Source organism: Python bivittatus, unplaced genomic scaffold (genome assembly GCF_059951505.1).
Source record: "Python bivittatus isolate LINGU-HERP-01145 unplaced genomic scaffold, Pbiv_v1 ctg000020_np1212, whole genome shotgun sequence".
In the NCBI taxonomy this organism is placed as follows: domain Eukaryota; kingdom Metazoa; phylum Chordata; class Lepidosauria; order Squamata; family Pythonidae; genus Python; species Python bivittatus.
In genome coordinates this window covers 100617835-100630327 of record NW_028277030.1, presented here as the reverse complement: position 1 = coordinate 100630327, position 12493 = coordinate 100617835, and the positions used below count along the sequence as shown (strand labels likewise).

At 36.5% G+C, this 12493-nt stretch overlaps 1 protein-coding gene across 2 annotated transcripts in view; it reads left to right on the top strand.

Annotated features, from left to right (window-relative positions):
• The window catches only part of BTBD9 (BTB domain containing 9), a 171739-nt gene that overhangs the window by 20725 nt on the left and 138521 nt on the right, over positions 1 to 12493 (top strand). The window lies entirely within an intron of this gene.

Below are 12493 nucleotides of genomic sequence, written 5' to 3'. Positions count from 1 at the left end.
TTATTTGTATCATGAGCTCTTCTAAGTCTTCATTATTTTTATCTAACAAAGTAGTGTCATCTGCATATTTTAAATTGTTAATACTTCAACCTGAATTTTTGATTCCAAGTGCCATTTCTTCCAATGTTGCCTTTCTTACTGTGGTGAGAATATGCAGTACCCCATTCCCTTCTCAATCCTGAACCATTCAGTTTCTCTAAATGCAGTTCTTAGAATTGTTCTTTTTTTCATTGCAAAGGTTCCTCTGAAGAGTAAGTTGCCCTGGCCCTTCCATTAGCCTTAATATATTCCATGTTCTGGTGCAGTCAGTCAGAGTTCTTGTAATCAGTGAAACAAAGGTAAACTTCCTTCTTAGGCTTTCTCCATTATCTATCATATGTTAGCTGCCTGATCTTGTGTCTTTGCCTTTTCAGAAATCTTCATTTCACATTTCTCTCTCCAGATATGTTTCCCATAACTTGGGAATTTAACAGTCAAATATCTAAACTGTCAGTACTTTCACATACTTATTTTAGAAGAAGCAACGTGAGGTTTTGCAGAGGAATCAAGTACAATTTCATTTCCATCATTTTTTTTCCTTTGTAGAGATATTTCATTTTCTTTATTCTGCAATTTAATTTAAATTCTGTTTGGGCAATAACAATGTATGCTGGTCTCTGATTGAAAAATAGTACAATACAATGGAAATAATATGATATTGTTCTGCTCCCACCTCATCTTCTTGACACTGATTGCAATGGATTCTTCTTTTGGTGGTACAAATAACTTCCTTTGTAGCTTTCCATAATATTCAGCTGGAAAAATTATGTGCAGCCAAGTAGGGAAAAGTAAAAATTTTAAAAGATAATTTAAATGAATGATTCAGGAAGTAATATTAGTGTACATAGGAGTTTATTTTCAAGCTCTTTGAAATTCTCATGAAGTTCAACAATGTGGTTCAAGCTGCTGGTACTTAAAAGTAGTTTTTAGAAATATGTTGTAAAATATTGTAATCAATTATTACATTTTGTTTCTTATAAATTAAATACTATAATAAATTAAAAAGTGACAAGCATCCAGTATAGTAGTTTAAAAACAGTTAGCAGTGAGCTGTTCTCCTTATTTTTCAGGCTTTGAAGAAGAGATATACTGTACATAGATTTGTTTCATTGCACAATCTCTGTCTTCAGCGTCACAATCCAGTCCAAATCAGTTTCAGTGAAACCTCAGTTTACTAGATCTCAGTACAACAGGCTTCATATGGAACAGAGCAATATTCCATATTGATTAACAATATTGTGTAATGACATCATAATGCAAATATAGTCATTTGTGTAATGATATCATTGTGCAAATGACTTCAGGTGATACAATCTCTGATTAAATGGACATTCATAAATAATGAACACACCTATCCCTTACACACCAGCTAGTCCATTAAAATGAGGTTTCACTATAAGGTTTTGCATTTTGCTACTTTGAGAATGGGACAGAAAGAAATGGAGAAAAGTCGTGAGATGTTATAAGTGGGGATAGTGAATACTCAACATAGCAAGGACATGACGTTGATCTATATGACAGATATTGATGTTTCCAGATAGAGTTTGTTTTCACAAGGGCCTTTCATTCCACCCATAGCTGCTGCTTTGGAATAGATGAAGACTTCTGTGATACAAGCTATACAAAAGAATGTTACGATGATTTAGAGGGAATAAAGGAGAATAGAGAATAGGAAGGGAATTGTAAGGTATACTATGCTCATTACATAGATCTGTTTGTTCTTTTAAGTGCAGGAAAACTAGATATTGGGAAAATACTATTTTTATAGTACTGGCAATATTGATTGTTAAAGAACATTACGAAACTATTTGTAATCAAATGGACTAGAAAATAAGCCCGTAAATATTACTTAGCTGGAAAATTATTTATAACCCTATTAAGAGGCTAATGGTGTAAGTTAGTAAAAAAATATTCATTGAAACAGATAAAAATAGATTGATCTGTTGCACCTCTTAATCTGCTTATTCTGCTTGATGGAATGCACTTGTTTGCTTGGAGTTCATGATGCTAGGTGAGAAGTTAGATACAAGGGTGTATTAAATTCTCACTAAATATGGCATCTTAATTTGTATGTAAATATTAGTCATATATATTAAGAGACATTCAGATAAAAATTATCTCAATATTCCTGATAGTGGCACAAACTAGTTCAATTCCATACTGTCTTGGAAACAAACAAAGAATTATTGTTTGTCCTTTGTTTCATTGAATTTTCTTTGCTTTAGGCGTTTGTTCTGTGTCCTTAATACTTTTTCTTTTCCTAATTTCTGGACTGGGTTTCTAATAATAAAATATCATTGTGACTCTAAAGAAATTCTACAATATATTGTTCCACATAATAGGCAAAAAATTATAGTTAATTTATTAATTTTTAAATGAATTCTAGAATATTTACAATAAACACAGACAGATTTAATCTGCTTGATCAGTTATTCGCTGCATTATTTGCAGTATATTTTAGCCACTACTACAGCTCAAAACTGGTTTTCAGTAGCATTCTGAGAAATCCAAATTAGTTTTCTGAACTATTAATTCTGTTGTTATATTCGACGCAGTGTATTTTAGCAGAGGCGTGGAATAGACCGAGCCCTGGTTATATATGTATTAGTCACTTGTCAGTAGTCACTTACTTTGTTTTTTTTTCCTCCAAGTGCTCTTGCACAGGACAAGCTTATAGAAGGGACTGCTATGCTACGCTCTAGTGTTCTTTGAGAAAAGTGAAATTCAGTCTACAGATATTCTTCTGCTTGTGCAAATAAAAACATGAGAGCTAATAAATGATACTTTACTTATCTGGAAGAACCAGAATTTAAGGTGGAATTTAATCATAACTCTCTCCCCTCTACACACATATAAAAGAGATATTAGACAGAAACAATTATTCTAAGTCTATGATGACAGTCTCAGTAAATCTGTACAATTTTAAAGTTAAATTATTGGAGGAAAAATTGTTACATAGCACTTAGCAAACATTTGTGGAGCAACAGCAGAAACTATTTTTCTTCTGTTTTTAGCTTATGGATTTTTTTCACCATGAATTACAAGAGTTTATTATGGGCAATTGTGTTTGTTGTTGATTTATAGAAATTATGCAATAGGAACTGTGGGCAAGTATAGGGTCATCCTTAAGGATTCACTAAAACATTCTCATTGATGCTGTTTTAAACTGAATGCTCACGTTAGGTAATTAATTGGACCATTTTTGTATTTAAAATAGCATGGTCCTGCTGTTGTTTTTAATAATTCTTCATTTTATAGGATGATTCTGTTGTATTCACAGTTCAAACTGCTTGGGAGCCTAAGATTGTTTTTTAAATTGAATTGCATGAAAACAGCAGTGTAGTTTATAAACAGTGGTTTATAGCTTAATGTGATGTATGAACCCTATCATAATTTTGGCTTCATGTTCCTCCTTCTAAATCTTATTATTATTTTGATTAAATGCTATATCTTCTTAAAAGCACTGTTGTATTTTCTGTTTGCCTTGTAGCAAAAAAGGAATTCTGCCTGTCACTCATAAAACAGTAAATCAATCTGATAGCCAAACAGAAAAGTAATTTTCTTGTCAGAATTGGGAGGGAGAGAAAAACTCTTACAGATCTAAATATAAAATAGCTGTAGTAATAGTATCAATAGTAATACTGTACTATTTGTGTGTGTGTGTGTGTGTGTGTGTGTGTGTGTAAAATAAGAGAAATTACCGGCATAGAGAAGCAAGTTAATTTAGATGTTAGACAAATCTCAGTGTGCTAAAATTCTTGTGTTAATTATTTACATCCTTCTGGATAAGTTTTTAAACCTAGTTGTTACGTTTAGATAGTAAGTGCAAAGTTGATGACCAATATTCACCCTCAATGTGACAGATACAGGAAAATAAACAAATTTGGACAAACCTCCTCCTCTAATCCACTATATTAGATTTGATTATGGATTTAATAGTTGTGCTTCTTAAACTGTAAATCAACCAGGTCTCTCTATTTTCTTGCTGAATTATTTCTTACTGTCTTTTTATGAAGTTTCATCTATCCCATAAAATGACAAGAAATTCAATTCAGCAGATAGCAAACTGGCATGTAGCCACATGGTGTCACTAAAATATAACTTAATCATCTAATTTTCTCTTTTCTATTTTTGGAGATATGCCTTAGAAATTTGTGTGATGCTTGATTATTATTATTATATTTTTATCTTGCCTGCCTGCCTGCCTGCCTGCTATTCATCCATCCATCCATCCATCCATCCATCCATCCATCCATCCATCCATCCATCCATTTCAAGGCAGCAAATACACCAAATCCTCCTGCCTCCTATTTTTCCCACAATAACAACCCTGTGAGGTTGGGTTGGGTCCAAAGTCACCCAGCCGGCTTTCATGCCTAAGGCAGGCCTAGAACTCACGACCTCCTGGTTTCTAGGCCAGCACCTTAGCCACTATGCTAAACTGGCTTTCATATATTTAGTCTGTATGAATTTTAGCTTAAAATCTTTATTTACTAGCCTTGTAAAATATCATATTGGCTTCTGAAACAAGAAATGAATTAATTAGACAGAACTGAAGGACCAAATGAGATCGAGATATTTTGGAGAAAGTTTTTATATAAGGTACTTTAATCCAAATCTCTGGTAATTCTTTTTTTTTTTTTTTAACAAAAAGTCTGGTTAGACAGGAAAAAACCTATGGACAAATTAAATAGGTAGTTTTCAACTGTGTGTGTGTGTGTGAGCGTGGGTATGCACACACATACACATACATGCACACATACATATACATATCACACAATTCCCTTCTGAGTTAAGCAAAGTTTTGCTGAGTGTAGAAAAGGTGTAAGAAATAATAAGCCAAAGACATTAAAGACATGAGGTAAGGAGAAAAAAAAAACATTGCCATGACTAACTTATACCAATACTATTCACCATACCTTTCTGTCACTCCAAAACTATTATTGCTTCCAACATGTTGATAATCTGTTTGTACATTCCTTTTTTCTTTAAAATTGTTGACTCTATTTTTGAAGATTTCATCCAACCCCATCCAACCATGCCTTTTCAGTTTTCTTCAACTCATTCATTCTTCCTTCATATCTTTGTTTTGCAACTCGGTCCTCCTTTTTATTCCCTCTGTATGACCAACCACCTCAGCATCCTTCTTTTACATTACAGGGATTGTAAGTCCTTGACTTACAATCATTCATTTAGTGACCGTTTGAAGTTACAATGGCGCTGACAAAAGTGACTTATGACTGGTCCTCGCACTTAACAGCCGTGTGATTCATTTAACAACCATGTGATTTGCTTAACAACCACTGCAAAAATGTTGTAAAATTGGGTGCGGTCACATGATGCCTCGCTTAATGACTACACCACTTAATGACAAATTTTCCGGTCCCTATTGTGGTCATAAGTCAAGGACTACCTGTAGTCACTTCTTTTTCATTCAGTCCACATTAATGAAGCACCCATTCATTCTTGACCCTCTCTCTTCTGGTTTTGTTACACACACTTAAGTAACCCATTCAGGTTAATGTTGGAAGTGTCTGAGTTTGAAAAAGAAATATTAATGAATAAAAAGAGATGGACATTTTTATTACATCAGGTAAGTGATTTGCATTCTCCCTGTTGAATGAAGACTCAAATAGAAAGAGGATCAAACACAATAGGGAGACCCTGCTTTAATGTACTCACTGATAAGTAATGATAAGGTATATGTTTCCAATATTCTATAACCTAACTCCTTTTTTCCTTCCAATAAGCCGCCTCACCAGAATTCGTGAGAATTCTGTTTCCTCAGTTGTGAATTGCTACAAGGAGCTTGATCCTTGTGTTTCTCCTGACATACATAGCTTTCATTTCCCTATCATGGAATAAGAAAAGGCATCTTATATGCAACCATTTTTGCTTCTTCTGACAAGCATTTATTTCTCTCAACAGACTATGTACTACCCATACCTTTTTACTAATATTTGTGTGTCTTAACATGTCTCCATTCTTTCCTATCTTTAGTGAAACATTCTGTGAAGACACACAAATTATCTATTTGTTTTAATTTTTTACCATTTATGTATAACTTGTAATAATTTACTCCATTTTCCATGCCCAAGACATTACCTTGGTCCTTGATACAATCATTTTAAAGTCCATGCTCCTCCTTGCATCATACAGTCTGCTATTCACCACAGATCCCACAGGTTTTGGCTCACAACATGGCTACAAAAGTACACACACATTCACTTCCCTATCCATCATCGGAAGCATTCCTTATACATTTATTCATAAATACATTAAACAACCATGGGGAAATCAAATACCTTTGTCTTACTCTCTGTTCCATATTGAACAATTTGCTAAGCATTCAATTTATCCTCTTGTATGCTTTATTTCCATCATATACTGCTATTATGACATTCAGAGACAAATCTTTAACTCCATATTCGTGCAAGCATTTCATAATTCAAACTGTATCACTTTATCCTATACTTTGTCTGCTTCAGTAAATGTGCAGCAAACTTTTTCATATTCATACATTTCTCAGTGGCCTGCTAAAGAACAAAATCTGCTCCTGACTACTACTACTACTTACTCCTCCTCCTCCTTTTCTGCTGCTGCTGCTGCTCCTCCTCCTCCCCTTCCCCCTCCTCCTCCTCCTTATCCTCCTTCATCTTCTTCTTCTTCAACTCAAGATGGCAAACAGACATTATACTCCTGCCACCTACGTTCCGCACAAAAACTACCCTGTGATGTAAGTTGGGCTGAGAGAGAGTACAGGTCATCCTCAACTTACAACCACAATTGGGAATGGAATTTCTGTCCCTAAATAAAGTGCAATGTTAGAGACGGCAATCATGGGCAGGCCTGGTTGCTGTTGTAATCCCAAGACATGCAGGTCATTAACTGGGAAGAGGCGATAGTCCCAGATAAGGAGCATGAAGTGGGTGAGAGAGGCCTGGGAGGGCCAGCACAGGCCATGCATGAGTTGGGGGAGGGGGGTGCAGTGGTGCGGCATGAGCTCAGGAAGAATGAGGAAAGAATACACTGCAGTTCAGGGTCTTCTTGGCACGCTGCAGCTCTGGGGCTGCTAGCTTTTTGCAGCCCCAGAGCTGCGTTGTGCCAGGAAAATCCTTTGTGCTGCATTGGTGGGCTGGGCTGGGGATGGACTTTGCCCAGCGCAAAGGAGTGTCCTGACATGCTGCAGCTTTGGGGTTGCAAAAAAGCAGAAAGGCACAGAGCTGCGGCATGCCAGGAAGCCCCTTTGCACTGTGTGAAGCCTATCCCCAGCCCAGCCCAGCAGCATGGCACAGAGCCACTGCACCCTGGGAAGCCCCAACAATGTGGTGCAAAGCCACCATGCCCTGGGAAGCCCCAGCCACCACAGCCCAGTTTCAGCTGCAGACACCCTTGCTACCCTGCACTGCAAAGCCCCTGCCACCTTGTGCTCCGCTGCCCCAGCTGATCGTCACCATCTTCTTGCTCCCACTGCTGACAAGGAGTGTCTGCCCTGGCCCTTTGCAAGGCAGCTGATGGCCACATGAGGCCATCTTACCCAGGTCTTGCAAGAAACCACCGTGCATGACCTTGGGAAGAAAGCTTCATGTGGTCAGCAGCTGCCTCACAAAGGGCCAGGCCAGGCATGCTTGGTCAGCAGTGGGAGAAAGAAGACAGCAAAGGTCAGCTAGGGTGGCAGGGGCCATGGAATGCAGGGAGCCAAAAGGGCGTAGATGGAGGGGACATAGGTGGGTGAGGGGAGTTGAAGTGTCCCTGTGGCCATAAGTGCAGGTGGGCTGCCAAATGCTCGAATTTTGATCACATGTCCGGGGGACACTGCAAAGGCTGTAACTTTGGGAATCAATTTTAAGTCCCTTCATTCAGTGCTGCTGTAACTTCAAATGGTAATTGAGCACATGCCCACCTTTTGTATCCTTGGAGTCACAATTCTGATAAATACATTCCCAAGTATGCTTAATAAACTAATCCTCTGGTAGATTTTGCATTCATTCTTGCTACTTTTCTCTTCATATACATTTTTCTAATCATCAACCAAATATGCAGTGTTCACATGCATGTCAAATACGTCACACAGCCACTCCATACATCCATATTTGATATTTCTCCAGCTACACCACCTACACCTGTTGCCTCATCATTTTTAAACATTCTTACAGAAATGCTAATATGTGTAGAGTTCGTTTCAATTCCATTCTTCAACATATCACTATCATTCCTTTATAGACTTTCAAATATTCTTTCCAGCATTCCCTTAGTTCATTTTCTTTCCATATTATTTCCTCACTTTTATTTTGGATTCCATTTCTTCTCTTTACTCACTTCCCAAGTATTTTTTATTTCCATCAAAATCTCTGCATTTTCCCTGCTGCTTATCTTAACCATTTTGTTCTCTGACCACATTCTTGCCAACTACCCTTTTCTTAGTCTACAATATGCTTCATTCTCATTTTTTTCCAGCAGTCATTCTCTTTAATGCATTTTCATTTCATCCACAGTCTTTTTCACTTCATCATACTACCACACATCCTTTTCGATTCACCCATTTAAAATATTCCACACACTTCTGTGGCAATTTGTAACATTCTTTTCACACTTTAGCAAACAGTTTCCACATCCTGTTTTCTTGGGGCCACTTTCATATTCATTCTGTTGAGAGATTAGTCTGTTTTCTAATATTTTTTCTGTATAGGATTTGCATTCTTTTTCTTATGCAGCCATCAACTTTTATTCCTTGCTGTTGTTTCCTTTCCTTTCCCTTTTCTGACAAGATCCACTTTTGATACTACCGAATAATTGTTGGTTCCACATTTACAACTTCCCATCATATATCAAATCCTCCCTGCTACAGGTGGCTGACTATGGAGCTGGCAGAACGCTTCTGAAAGAAAGAGGTAACAGTCTGATAGGTTGTATCAGGAGATGAGAAAACAGCTAGTCAAGAGGAACAGCTGGGGAGGAAAAGAAAGGGGGAGCTCAGCCTCTTGCTTTTAAAAATCTAAGCCCCTGCCAAGGTACATTATGTGTAAGAATATAGAAGAAAAATCACATTGTACATGTAGAGTAAAATGGGGTGCACCATTTATTCCTCCTCACCATTACAGTGATTGTAATGCCCTGGTGGAATGCAGAGAGTTCACAAGCTGTAGGTTGTGTAGTAGTGCTTATTGTATCAAGTAATGGCCTTTCTGCCAAAGCTGTAGCTGCTGACATTTCAATTTCATAGCTTTGTATCTTTCATCTTTCTGAAAGCCCAAATTTACTGTAAGCTTCAGGGAGAAAGAGGGGCAATGCCAAAAGGGACAGAATCGCTATTCCCAAATACTCTTATGCAGCAGTTACCCAGGACGAGCACCAGGGGGTTAGTGTTTAGGATTTGGGCCAGTGAAATCTGGCCTTTGAGAGGGCTGAGAAATAGATAGGATATTTGAAGCTGGTTCTCTTTGTCCATCTCTTCCCCCCCCCTCCCCAAAATACATGAAGAATATACTTCCTAGCTCCCAAGACTCAAGGTGGTTGAAAAAGCATATTGAAATGTATAAGGAAATTAAGAGGTCTTTGAAGTACAAAACAGTGATTTATGGAATGAGGAAAAGTATTTCCAATAAACCTGCAATAGAGTCTCCACCTATAGTCACCTCACCTGCAGTTTCCACACAGTATAGCTATGGTATAGATTAATTGCATTGTCTGGGATCTGAAGTTAAAACAGTGGTAGCGTTTCATCAGCATGTTAACGCATACCAGTGTGGTCTTCATGTTATAAAGTCCTCCAGCTGAGTTACACCAATGTCACTTCTGACAAGAAAAAAAAAGTTTGGAATCAATTGTTCAATTTCAGGTCTAATTATCAAGTTGCTTGAAGAATTAATTCACACATTGAAACTATTAATAATTCTGCAGTATTTCACAGGTTTGCAAATTTGTTATGCATTACACAAGGTTATAGAACTGATTACTAAAAGACTGTTGTTGCTTGAGTTTTTTTTCCCCATTCTCAAAGCCCTGTGTGTGTTCCCGAAATTATTTTTGCTGCCAGAATTAGCTATACAAATCTGTCTAAATTTTTAATGGTCTAGTTTTGTTTTGGATTTGTCCATAACTTTTGAGTTTATTTCAGTATGTTTATCAGTGAATGCCATCTGTTGAATTAGTCTAATACCATTACATAAAATATCCATGTATGCCCATATTTCTAAACAGATGACTATAGTTTGTTGATAGATTTTTTAAACAAACTGTACCCTGCTTAAATTCACACTTCAAGTGCAATACAGATAATGATACAATTTCTTGGTGATCATGCATATTCATAGCTTTATTATAGAATAAAAAGAATATTGATGGATATTTGTTACTTTCAGGAGCCAAGATTTTTCAAGCCAGCTGTCAACTGGTATTGTGTTTGCTTTAATTGTTGGCATGATTGAATTGCTGTTGGTTGTATATTGCCAGGAATAAATCTGGCCTTTTACGTTTAAGCTTGATTCTTGTGCGGTATTTCAACGCAGATTCCTGTAAACATAGTTTTTTTATTTGAATGATACTTCCCAAATATTTTTGGGATACATGCATTGAGCATTGTATTTCTTTAGGGAAACAAACCTGGCATGCAACAGGAGAAATTTTAGAGGCGTATTCCAAATGCTTGTTTATTTATTACATATATCTCTTACCTTTTCTTATGGAGTCCAAAGTGACATATACACGGATCTTTTATTTATCCCCTCAACAACTGCAAGGTAGGTTTGACTAGGGGTGGTGACTGGTCTTCCATAGATCTAGTGAACTCCATGTTGAGTGGAACTTGAAATTCAGTGTCCACAGTCTCTGTCCAATCTTAACTACTATAGTAGCTTACAGAATGAAGAATATCTTAAATGGTATAAGTATGTATTGCTAATATAACCATCTTTTTGATTTAGTGCCAGAATGGAAAGTGATTATTATTAACTTTATACATATATTATTTTGTTTAAAGATAGGCATAACATTTATTTATATTTGCACTTCTGGTAGCTTACAACAAAATAATATACAATAAAAACATCCACCATAAGAAAAACAAAAATGTTATCAAACCTCCATAATAAGAGAAGGGATAAAATTGATAATGAAAAATTTACTTCTTAGCCCCCATAATGCCAGAGCCCAGAACAACTCAAAAGCCAGAATCAACAGCAGCAATTAAAAAAAAAAAAGCAATAAAGAACAGATGATGATGACAAAGGATCACATTCCAGATTTCCTCTGGTAGAGTTCAGCTAGCTTTTGTAAGGCCATTACCAAAGAAGCCAGTGTAACTTCTAGTTAGAGTAGAAGCACCATAGATGAAACACAGCACTTTCTACCCTTAGATTTTACCTCATAAAATCTGGGTACCACCAGTGTCATCTCCTGGGACGATCACCTTAGATGGGTCGGCACTGATTAGCATAGGTGGTCATGCAAATACCTTGGTGCCAAGCCATGCAGGGCTTCCTAAGTGGAAACCACCACTTCGGTATGCCTGATTGACACAGGCAGAATAGTGAAGTTTGGGAGGGGGACTTACCGATAAGTTCATGTTTTGCTTACTAATTTAGGAAGGGAGTTTTATGGTATCTTCTTTAGTTATAAGGAGAAGCTATGGTTGTACATTGTGTGAAAAATAGTCAGGACTAATCATGGACTTGAGGATTTCCATCTTTGTTTCTATTGTTTCACATCTACAAGTTCATCAGAAGCTTCCCCTTTGGGTCTTATGGTTTCCTGATGTTTTCCAACTTTGGGAAATGTTATTTATTTAAACTTTAAAGAAATGAAAAGAAAACAAAACAAAAAATGATAGGAACAAAGAATTAATTCTGGCTTGTTTTCTTGGGTTGGGATGTAATAAAGTATTTGCAATAATGAATTTCAGTTACAAGAATACATGTAAGTACATGATAGGAAAATGTTTTAATAGTCTGTCATGGATGCTTTAATTTGGTTTCCTGCATTGAACGGGGAATTGGCCTCAATGTCTTTATTCAATTCTGTAATTCTATGAATATCATTTTTTAAAACTGCTTTCTTTTCCATTTTTTGGTAGAGGTGTTATCATTATTACATCTTAACGAATCTTAATTTGGTTGATTTGTCATAAAACTCTAAACGTGTGTCTTTTCTCATTTGTCACCTCTATTTGACATAGTTCTCAAATACAGGAATTCAGGCTAATTAATGAGGTAGAAATTTACAATGAGACCAAAAAATTTAGGATGCCTTAAATAAAGGAATGAAGAGTTCTAAGACATTTTCACCAAACTGGGGGAATGAGTATTAAAATGACGAAGGCTGTTCAGCATGATCTTACAAAATATTTGACTGCACAATGACTTGCTAATTTCACATTCTGAACAATTTCACATTTTAGAAAATTGATTTCCGCAAGATTTTTTGTGGGATAACAGCTTTAATAGTATTTGTTTTTGCT